Here is a 12,781-nt window from a genome sequence, read left to right on the forward strand (position 1 = left end):
ACACACAGAGAGAGGCAGAGACACAGGCAGAGGGAGAAGCAGGCTCCATGCAGGGAGCCCGACGTGGGACTTGATCCAGGGTCTCCAGGATCACACCCCAGGCTGCAGGCGGAGCCAAAGTGCTGCGCCACCAGGGCTGCCCCTCAATCAGCGTTCTAACAATAGATAGCACACTTGACAAAATGGAGTAATTGGCAGGGGGCGTTATTTACAAAGAGATTACTGATAAATGTGTAGATGCAGGGAACCACGGAGAATAGCACAATAACCCAGACTAGTATAAGCTGAACTCTTACCTTCCCTAGACCCCAAGGGACAGGCATAGGAAGTGGCTCCCACAACCCAGAAGGGCCAAGTCATGTACAGCTAACTGCCCTGAGAGGAGTGGTGACCTTGTTGAAGGCCTAAGCTAGCCCAAGGTGATCTTGTAGGGAGGTAATCATACATTTATTTATGGTTGTATCTGAACTTTAAAAAAATTTTAAATTAAGATCTCCAAAGAACAGTCCTTTCAGTCTACCCTAGCATTTTGTTGACATCTTTCACTTGAAAGAAAGGGAGGGTGAAGAGAGAAACAAACCATCTTGATTTATTCTGCTTTATCTTTACCAAAAAACATTCTATAATTCAACTCTGCATTAAATGAAATGTCTAGCTTGCATAAAACATTTTCTTTCCAGAACAGAATGATACAACCTTCATAATACAGTTAACTTGAATCAGAAAAGTATTTGTCTTCCATTAAGGACAAACATGTTCATAAATGAGAATCAGGATAATGGTGACATCCTTTCCCTCTCCAATCCCCCAGCTGATGATATATCATCTTGTATATAGAAAATCCTAAGGAATCTACTAAAAGACTATTACAGCTAATAAACAAGTTCACCAACATTGTAAGATAAAAGGTCAGTATACAAAAATTGGTTGTCTTTCTATACACTAGTAGTAAGTAATTAAAAAAAAAGAAATTAACAAAACAATTCCATTTACAATTGCATAAAAAATACTTAGGAAAAGAGTAACAAAAAGAAATGCAAGACTTGTGCACTGAAAACTACATAGCATTGTTGAAATAAAAGAGCTACATAAATGAAAAGACACCCATGTTCATGGATTAGAAGATTAATATAGCTAAAATGGCAATACTTTCCAAATTGGTCTACATATTCAATACAATCCTTTCAAAATCCAACTTCCTTTTTTCACCCCAGAAACTGATATGGCAATCCAAAAATTCATATAGAAATGTAAGGGACCCAGGAAAAGCCAAAATAATTTCAAAAAAGAACAAATCTGGAAGACTCATACATTCCAATTTCAAAACGTCTATAACATTAGAGTAATTATAGCAGCCCCAGTGGCTCAGCGGTTTAGTGCCGCCTTCAGCTCAGGGCATGATCCTGGAGACCTGGGGTCGAGTCCCATGTCAGGCTCCCTGAATGGAGCCTACTTCTCCCTCTGCCTGTGTCTCTGCCTCTCTCTCTCTCCCTGTGTGTCTCTCATGAATAAATAAATAAAAATCTTTTAAAAAAATAACGCTAGAGTAATTAAAACAGTGTGGTACTGCCATAAGGATAGACATACAGAAAAATGGAATATAATTGAGAGTCCAGAAATAAACCCATACTTCTATGGCCAGTTGATTTTTGAAAACAGTGCTACATCCATTAATAGTCAAAGAATAGTCTCTTCAACAAATGGTTCTAGGATAATCTGCATGCAAAAAAATTAATTTGGACCCTTACCTCATACCATATACAAAAATTAACCCTAAATGGATCAAAGATCTAAATGCAAGAGCTAAAATTATAAAACTCTTAGAAGAAATATAGACATAAATCTTTGTTTCTTAAACAATGGTTTCTTAAACACACAACTTCAGTGCAGAGTCTAAAGAGATATTTCTCCAAAAGAGATATACAAATGAGTAATAAGCATATGTAAAGGTGTTAAACACTATTAGACATTAGGAAAATGCAAATCAAAAGCACAATAAGATACCATTTCACATCCACTACAATGGCTATTAAAAGAAAGGACAATAACAAGCGTTGAGGATGTGGAAAAATTAAAACCTTCATAAGCTGCAGGAGAGAATGCAAAACGGTGAAGCCACTTTGGAAAAACAGTTTGGCAGTTAGTTCTTCAAAAGATTAATCACAGAGTTTACCATATGGCCCAGAAATTCCACTCCTAGATACACACCAAAGATCATTGAAAACATAAGTCTTCCCAAAAGCGTGTACTCGAATGTTCATAGCAGCATTATTCATAATAACCAAAAAGTGGAAATAACCCAATATCCCTCAACTGATGAATGAATAAACAAAATGTGGCATAACCATATAATGGAATATTATTCAGCTATAAAAGCTATGAAATATGGATCCATGCTATAGGATGGATGAACCTCAAAACATTACGTTAAGTGAAAGAAGCCAGAAACAAAAAGGCCACATCTATGATTCCATTTCTATGACATGTCATAGAAATAGGTAAATCCATAAAGACACAAAACAGATCAGTGGTTGCCAGGGAGGGGCTGGAGGGAAGTGGAAAAGAGAGTGACTGCTAATGGGAATGAGACTATCTGTCTATCTATCTATCTATCTATCTATCTATCTATCTATCTATCCACCTATCCATCCATCCAACTGTCTATCCATCTATCTATCTGTCTATCTATAGACAGAGAAATTTCTGGGTCATATGGCAACTTCTTGTTTAACTTTTAGTGGAACTGCTAGACTGTTTTCCAAAGAAGCTGCACCATTTTACAGTCCCACTAGCAATATATGAGGGTTCTAATCTCTCTATATCCTTGCCTACACTTGTTGCTGCCCATTTTTTAAATTACAGTCATCTCACCGAGTGGGATGTGGCATCTAATTGTGGTTTTGATTTGAATTTTGTATTTTCCTGATGACTGATGATGTTGAGCATTTTCTTTCATGTGCTCATTGACCATTTGTATATTTTCTTTGGAGAGATATCTATTCAGATTCTGTGCTCATTTTTAGTTCAGTTGTCTTTTTTACTATTTTTGTTAGAGCTATTTATGGATTCTGGATAGTAGACCTTTATCAAGTATAATGTTTACATAACTTTTCTCCCATTTTATGGGTTGTCTTTTCAAGCTCTTGATAGAATAATTTATTTATTTTTTTAAAGATTTTATTTATTTATTCATGAGAGACACAGAGACAGAGGCAGAGAACAGGCAAAGGGAGAAGCAGGCTCCACCCAGGAAGCTCCCGGGTCCCCAGGATCACACCCTGGGCCGAAGGCAGCACTAAACCACTGAGCCACCCGGGCTTCCTGATAGAATACTTTTAAGTAAAAACATTTTTAATTTGGATGTGGTCTAATTTATATTTTTTTTCTTTTGTTGCTTGTGCTTTTGGTCTCATATCTAAGAAGTTCTTTCCAAACTCGGGGTCATAAAGTTTGCTTCTACATTTTCTTCTAAGTGTTTTTAGAGCTTTTGCTGGTACATTTAGATCTATGACCATTTTGAGTTACCACAGTCTTTTAATTACTATAGCTTTGTAGCAAGTTGTGATTGGAAAGTATGAATCTTCCAACTTTGTTCTTCTTTTTAAAGACCTTTTTAAGAAAAAAAAAAAGACCTTTTTAAGGTTGCATCCTTTCAACCTCTATTTAAATTTTTGGATCTGCTTGTTAATTTCTGCAAGAAAAGCTCTATTTCAATGGTTGCTTTAGGGTTTATAGCAGGTTTTTCTTCAACCTCAGCATTGTTGACATTTGGGGCCAGGCAATTGTTTTGGGGACTGTTATATGCATTTTGCAGCATCCCTGGCCTCTATCCAATAAATACGTTTTGGAAACCAAACATGTCTCCAGACATTGTTGAATGTCCTCCAGGGATCAAAAATCACCCCAGACTGAGAACCACTGGTTTAGAGTTTATCTCTTTAACATCACAACCTACCTTCAAGTTATACCATTTCAAGTATTATATATAAACCTTACCATAATATACTTCCATTTTCCCCATCCAGACCTTTTGGCTACTGTCATTTTATATTTTACTTACTCATACATTATAAGCCCCACAACACATTATTTTTATTTAAACAATTAATTGTTGGGACACCTGCATGGCTCAGTGGTTGAGCATCTGCCTTCAGCTTGGGTCATGATCCCGGGGTCCCGGGATCGAGTCCCATATCAGGCTCCCTGTGGAGAGCCTGCTTCTCCCTCTGCCTATGTCTCTGCCTCTGTGTTTCTCATGAATAAATAAATAAAATCTTTTTAAAAATAAACAATTAATTGTTTTAAAAAGATTTAAATAATGAGAAAGAGAATCTTATATATTTAATCATGTAGTTACCATTTCCAAGGCTCTTTATCCTTTTGTGCAGATCCAAGTTTCCAAATAGCATCATTTTCATTCTGCTTGAAAAATGTCCCTTAACTTGTTCAGTGATGCAGAACTGCTGGTGATGTTTTTTTTTTTTTCAGCTTTTGTATGCCTGAAAGTCTTCATTTTTGCCTTTGTTTTTGAAAAATATGTTAACGAGTATGTAATTCTTGATTAAGAGGGGCGTCTGGGTGGTTCAGTTGGGTAAGCATCCAACTATTGATCTCAGCTCAGGTCTTAATCTCAGAGTTGTGAGTTCAAGGTCCATACTGGGCTCCACACTGGGTATGGAACCTACTCTAAAAAAAATTCTTCATTGAGAGTGTTTTCTTTCACTACTTCAAAGATGTTGCTTCATTCTCTTCTGGCTTGTTTCTCCAAGAAATCTGATGTTAACCTTTGTACATATGTTTTTTTCCCCTTACTGTTTGTAAGATTTTCTCTTTATCACTGTTTCTAAGCAATTTGATATTATGCGCTTGGCACAGTTTTCATGCTCCTAGTGCTGGGAGTTCATTGATCTTCTTGGATCTGTGGGCTTATAGTTTTCCTAAAATCTGGAAATATCTCAGACATTATTTCTTCTTCAAATATTCTTTTGGCTGCATCTCCCACCTATATCTGTATATAGGATTGCTTGAAATTTTCCCATAATTCACTGATACACTGATCTTTTTTTCATTTTCTATCTGCATTTCATTTCAACTATTTTCTATTGTTACATCTTCAGATACACTAATATTTTCCTCACAACTGGTAATCTATCATTAATCCAATACAGTGCTATTTCATCTCAGGTATTGTGGTTTTAATTTCCACAAGTTTGATTTGGGTCCTTTTTATAGTTCCCATGTCTCTACTTATTATGTTCAGTCTTTCTGTAGTTTATTGAGGATATTAAATACATTTATAATGACCTTTTAAAAGGTTTGTTTATTTATTTGAGAGAGAGAGCAAGAGGGCAGGAGGAGGGGCCAAGGGAAAGGGAGAGAGAGAATCTCAAGCAGATTCTGTGCTGAGCCCAGAACCCCACATGGGGCTTGATCTCACGACCCAGATATCATGACCTGAGCCAAGACCAAGAGTCAGACACTCAACTGACTGAGCCACCCAGGTGACCCAATGAGTTTGGTTTTTGTTTTTTTTTTAAGATTAGGTGATCACAGGTTTATGGGCAGTTGTACATGACCTGGTCCACTGATTGGGAACCTGGAAGGAAAATGATTGGGAGATTGCAAGCAAAAGAGTTCAGGATGTGGATCAACATACAGCAATGCTTACAAAGTGTGAAGATCTTTATATCACTTGTTAATGCTCACCAGACAATGTCTACCATGGAAGAGGTACTAGAAAACCAAGTAAACAAATTACTTAGTCAGTTGACTTCAGTGCTAGCATGTTGAGCACATTTAGGTGGCCTTAATGGCAGAGGTGGAGACTAAACATGGGCCCAACAGCATGGATTCATACTTACCAAGACTAGTCTAGCTATTGCTACCTCTGACTTTCTAACCTGCCAGCAAAATAGGCCAATAGGGATCATCTGGTATGGCACCATCACTTTATGTGTCCAACTGACCTTTGGTGACAAGTTGACTACAATGATCGGCTTCACTCCTGGATGTACCACCAGTTTGTTTTCATGGCAATAGATGTATATTCCTGGTATGGGTTTGCCTTTCTTAATCACAAGGTCCCAGTCAACACTGCTATCTGAGATCTTATAGAGTATTTGATCAATCGGTATGTGATATTACATAACATTGCACTAAACTAGGAGATGCATTTTACAGCAAAGGAGATGCAAGAATGGGCCTATGATGATGGAATCTACTGGCTCCATAACATATGATACCCTCCAGAAAGCTGATATCCTGACAAAGTAATGGAATTGCCTGCTGAAAAACAGCTGAAGCGCCAACACAAAGTAAATACTTTGTGAGAACAGAATGCTATTTTCCAGAATACATTAAATTCATTGAGTCAAACATTTTTACATGGTGCATATCTTCAATTAGAAGGATATATGGGTTCAGGAGCCAGGGAGTGGAAGCAGGAATAGCCACACTTAGCATCACTTCCAATGACACATTTGGGTGACTTTATGTTTGTGATCCCCACAATTCTGAACTTTTCTTTCTTCTTTCTTTCTCCTTCCTTCCTTCCTTCCTTCCTTTCCTTCCTTTCCTTCCTTTCCTTTCTCTCTTTCTCTCTTTCTTTCTTTCTTTCTTTCTTTCTTTCTTTCTTTCTTTCTTTCTTTCTTTCTTTCTTTCTTTCCTTCCTTCCTTCTTTCTTTCTTTCTTCCCTGGAGTTTGATTTGCCAACATATAGTATAACACCCAGTTCTCATCCGGTCAAGTGCCCCCCTCAGTGCCCATCACCCAGTCACCCCACCCCCCGCCCACTGCCCTTCTACCATCCCTTGTTCATTTCCCAGAGTTAGGAGTCTCTCATGTTCTGTCACCCTCTCTGATATTTCCCACTCATTTTCTCTCCTTTCCCCTCTAATCCCTTTCACTATTTTTTATATTCCCCGAATGAATGAAACCATATGATGTTTGTCCTTCTCCGATTGACTGACTTCACTCAGCATAATACATACCCTCCAGTTCTATCTCCATCAAAGCAAATGGTGGGTTCTGAACTTTCTAAGGTTAGAGGTGCTAGCCCTGAAGGGAGCTCACTCTAACCCAGGGTTTTCAACCTTGCCACCAATGACATTTGGGGCCAGACAATTCATTGTAGGGGCTGTCCTGTACATTTTAGGATATTTAACAGCATCCCTGGCTAGACACCAGTAGCACACTCTTCCCAGCTGTGATGAAAAAAAGAATGTCTCCAGATATTTCCAAATGTTTCCTGGGAGACTGAAATGCCCCAAGTTGAGAATCACTGCTCTATCCAAAGAAGAAAAAAAGATTCACATTGAATTATAATTTGTGGCTGCACCTGGGCATTTTGATCTCCTCATGTCCAGGGTCCAGCAGGCAAGAAGAGGAGTCACCATCTTAACTTGATCAATTGACCCTGGCTATCAGGAGATAGGGCTACTGTTATACAATGGGAATAGGAAGGAATGACTGGATGATCAAGTAGTCTCTAAGCAGAAGCAGCTGCTAGATTGGATTACTATTCTGTCAGAGATCTGTCCAGTAAGGAGAAAAGCCCAAATAGATATACATGCTTTGTTACTTTCATGGATAGCATAAGCAAGATCAGCACAGTGTCAGCTCCCCACATCCCTAATCTCACAGGATGACACCTGAATCACAGGGGTCAGATAATAGACTGATAGATCACTCTGTTGTGCAGAAACCAATTCTAGACTGCAGCTAAGAAGTATTTGAGCCCTTATCTATACACTAAGGAAGCCAAGGTAGATAGTCCATGCCTCACTGGAAGCAGGGAGGTAGTAAAAAACCAGATTTGTGGCATCCTCCTGCAAGATAGGGAAGCTTATGAGAAATAGCCTTGTGACAGCTCGTCAAAAGATTGCTATCTTGCCGTGTTCCTGGGAGGATCACCAGGGTGTTCTGCTAAGACTTAGGTCAAACCAATTAAGCCTTGCCTATGTGGCCTACACAGACATATGAAGGTTGCCAGGGTGCCATGCTTGACCCATTTCCCTACAGGTATGTGTGTGGAATCCAGGTGATCCACTTGAATATTTTCTAGGTACAACCTTTCCCAGTCATGACTATAAATGGACAGGTACAGCAACCTTGGACTGAGAAGGATGTGGTAAGGAGATTGAGGCCACTCAAGGACGAAGGTCTGAGTCATACCACTTGGTATGCCATTGAGACAACAGAGGTAGTAACTGGGGATGAAAGGAATTTAAAATGGATAGTAGAGGAAGGAGATGATGACTATCGATTGTGAACCCAAGACCAATGTCTGTAGTGTTGCTTGTAGTTTGTAACACTGACCTCCTTCTTCTAAGTTTCCCCTCAGGAGGAAATACCTTATAGAGTCCTGCAGAATCTCCCCCCAAATATTCAGAAAGAAATGTATCCCAGTGGCATGAGTGGTATATTGTGGTAGACAAAGACATATACTACATAGCTGCCTTTTGGGGGAGAACTTACTGCTTGGCTCTTGGGAAGGGCAGTCAGCAGACCCTAGGTAGCTATCAGTGTTTTCAGGGCCTGCCTCAGCTGCAGTCTCTCTTTGCGCAAGTTACACGCTTCCTGTGGCAGCCCACATCTAGGAATTGAGTGAGTCTGACATGGGGCCACACTGATTGGCAATATTCATTCCAAAGCTCTTTGCTGGGTCACCGAAGTCTTTGGCCTGTATCACATTTCAGCTTCTCCACTGGCCCAATCCTACTTCATCCGCCTGTCGTGGGTGTTGATCCCTGACAAACATCTGACATCCTAACTCCATTTCAGCATCTGTTTCTGAAGAACCCAAATTGGAGCACCAATGACAATGTTCAGATCCAGATTTAGAGGAAGTAATATATCTTGATATGTCAAAATATACTCTGCATTGGCATTTTTTGTGGCATAAAGTTGTTCATAATATTCCCTTATAATACTTTTAATGCCTGTATGAATCTGCAGTGATGTACTGTCTCTCATTCCTTATTAGTAATTTGTGTCTTCACTTTCTTTTCCCTAATGAGTCTGCCTGGAGGTTTATCAATTTCATTGATTTTCTTAAAGACCAGCTTTAGATTTCACTGATTTTCCTCTATTGTTTTACTGTTTTCTACCTCGTTGATTTCTGTTTTGATTTTTTAAAATTATTTTGCATTTAATTAGCTCTTATATTTTTGGTTTCTTAAAGTAGAAACTCCATCATTGAATTGGACCTTTTTTCCTTTTCTAATGTAAGCATTTAGTTCTATAAATTTCCAAGTATGTTTAAATTTAAACATAACACATTTAAACATGTTTAAATTTTCCTCTAAGTAAGCTTATGCTTTACACCTCAATCATTTTGATATATTGTGCTTTTATTTTAATTCCCTTCAAAACACTTTCTAGTTTCCTGTTTGATTTCTTCCTTAACTCATGAAATATTTGGAAGTAGCATTATTTAGTTTCTAAATATTTGGGGATTTATGATATCTTTCTGTTATTGATTTCTGATTTAATTCCATTGTGGTGAGACAATATACTTCATATTATCTAAATGATTTTAAATATATTGAATTGTTTTATAACTCTGGATATTGTTTATCTTGGCAAATGATCACCTGAAATATGTATTCTGATGTTTGTGGGTATAGTGTTCTATAAATATCAATTAAGGCAAGTTGATTAATCATACTTTTTTTTTTATTAATCACAGTTTTCAAGTCTTCTTTGTGTTTGCTGCTCTGCTACCTACTTTGTTTGAAATTAAAGCCACCATTTCAGCTTTATTTTGATTAGTGTTAGGAGGATGTATTGTTGGGCAGCCCGGGTGGCTCAGCGGTTTAGCGCCACCTTCGGCACAGGGGCTGATCCTGGAGACCCAGGATGGAGTCCCACGTCAGGCTCCCTGCATGGAGCCTGCTTCTCCCTCTGCCTGTGTCTCTGCCTCTCTCTCTCTCTCTCTCTCTCTCTCTCTCTCTCTCTGTCTCTCATGAATAAATACATAAAATATTTTTTAAAAGGAGAATGTATTTTTTCCCTTCTTATACTTTAGCCTATTTGTGTCTTTACATCTAGGGTGGGTTTATTATAGACTACACGTGATTGGGTCTTGCATTTTTTCTTATCCTGACAATCTCTACCATTTACTTGAGTCGTTCAGACCATTTATAAATAATGTGATTATTTATATGGGCTGTATTTAAATCTACCACCTTGCTATTTGTTTTCTGTTGGTCTTGTTTGTTCATTGTTCCCCTTCCTCCTTTTTCTGCTTTCTAATTGAACTAATTGAGTTTTAAAAATGATTCCATTTTATCCTCTTTATTGATTTATTAGCTGTATTGCTTGGTTTATTTGTTTGGGTTCCTTTTTTTAGACATTGCTTTAGGGTTCATAGTAGATATTTTTAACATATCACTGTCTACCTTGAAGTCATATTATACTACTTCTCATATAGTATAGGAAATTTACAATATACTTCCATTTTTTTTATTATTTATTTATTCATGAGAGACACAGCGATAGAGAGAGAGAGGCAGAGACACAGGCAGAGGGAGAAGTAGGCTCCATGCAGGAAGCCCGACGTGGGACTCAATCCTGGGTCTCCAGGATCACGCCCTGGGCTGAACGTGGCGCTAAACCACTGAGCCACCGGGGATGCCCTATACTTCCATTTTTATCTTTGTGCTATCATACAATTTTCTTCTACATATGTTATAAACACCACACTACATCGCTATTGTTTGCCTTAATTACCTCTTTTTTTTTGCAACATGACTTTTAATAACTAAATAGTATTATGTACTATTCAGAGTATGGGCACATCAAAATGTATTTAGCCAATTCCAAATTGTGCATTAAGGTTGTTACCTTTTTTTTTTGGTTGATACTACAAATTATATAGAAATCAACATTCTTGCACAAAAAATCTCTTTGTACATTTCTTTTTTAAAAAGTTGTTTTAAGATTGTATTTATTTATTCATGAGAGACACAGAGAGAGAGAGAGAGAGGGAGGGAGGCAGAGACACAGGTAGAGGGAGAAGCAGGCTCCATGCAGGGAGCCTGATGTGGGACTTGATCCCAGGAATCCAGGATCATGCCCTGGGCCGAAGGTAGGAGCTAAACCGCTGAGCACCCAGGCATCCCTCTTTGTACATTTCTGATTATTTCTTTAGAATAGTTTTCTGTTGTGGTAAAAAATACACACAACATAAAATTTAACATCCTAACCATTTTTTACATTCATTTATTCATAAGAGACAGACAGAGAGAGAGAGAGAGAGAGAGGCAGAGACACAGGCAGAGGGAGAAGCAGGCTCCATGCAAGGAGCCTGACGTGGGACTGGATCCTGGTTCTCCAGGATCACACCCTGGGCCGAAGGCAGCGCTAAACTGCTGAACCAACCCGGACTGCCCATCCTAACCATTTTTAAGTTTATAGTTAATAATGCTCAGTATCTTTACATTGTTGTGAAACAGATCTCCAGAACTTTTTCATCTGAAACTTTATACCCATTAAACAAATCTTCTTTCCCTCCCTCCCCCTGTCCCTGGCAACAAACCATTCTACTTTGTTTCTGTGAATTTAGGTACTTCACATAAGTGGAACCATATGGTATTTGTCTTTTTGTGGCTGGCTTATTTCACTTAGTGTAATGACCTCAAGTTTCATCCATGTTGTAGTATGTGACAGGATTTGCTTTATTCATTTCTTTGGATGCCTTTTCTTCTGAATGTGTCATTTGGGATAATTTCTATTGCTACATATTCAAGTTTACTATTTTTTCTTCTGCAATATCTAATTTGTTGTTAATTCCATCCAGTACATTTTTATTTCAAATTGCATAGTTCTTATCTCTAGAGATTTGATTTTTGTCTTTTATATTATCCATGTCTTTATTTAATTTTGTGAACATATGGAATCTAGTTATAATAACTGTTTTAATGTCCCTGTCTTCTATTTCCAACAACTGTGTTACTTTGGGGTTGCTTTTGGTTGCTTGATTTTTTTCATTTCATTATGAGTTATATTTTCCTCCTTCTTTCATGCTTCACAATTTTTTACTGGATGCCCAAGATTATAAATTTTAACTTGTTGGGTATTGGTTGTTTTTTTGTTATCCCACAAATATTATTGAGCATTTTCAGACACAAGTTACATGGAAACAGTTGGATCCTTTAGGATATGGATTTTATGATATTTTAGATGGATTGAGAGCAGTGTTCAGTCTGAGTCTAAATATCCTGCACTACTAAGACAAGAACCTCAATACTCTACCCAATGTTCCATGAATTATGAAGTTTTACTCGTCTAAGGGACCAGGCACTATTTCCAGCTCTGTTTGTGTTCTGATCCTTTTGTGTGGTTAATTCCTTGGCCTTGGTAGTTTCCTCAGATGTATGCGCACATTAGTACTTGGCAAGGGGACCCTCTGCAGGTCTGTGGAGTCCTCTCTATATATACATCTCTCCTATTTAGTACTTTGTCTTGCAAACACTAGCCACCATATAGTCTCCCCAGATTCTCCACTCATGTCAGTTTTTCAGGTTCCCCCTGGGTTCCCTCTCCTCAGGACATGACCTGGAAACTCATGCCAGACAGTATGCTACACAAACATGGGGTTCACCTCATTTCTCAGGGATCACTGTCCTTCATCACTTAATATTAAATGACTTTAAAACTGCTATTTCAACTGTTATTTCATATCTTTTGTCCATTTTTTAAAGTTTGTAAGTCCAGTGCCTATTATATCATCTTGACCAGTAGTGAAAATCTACCTCCTTTTTTGTTAAATTTTACTTCA

The sequence above is a fragment of the Canis lupus genome, chromosome X, assembly GCF_003254725.2.
Source record: "Canis lupus dingo isolate Sandy chromosome X, ASM325472v2, whole genome shotgun sequence".
NCBI classification, from domain to species: domain Eukaryota; kingdom Metazoa; phylum Chordata; class Mammalia; order Carnivora; family Canidae; genus Canis; species Canis lupus.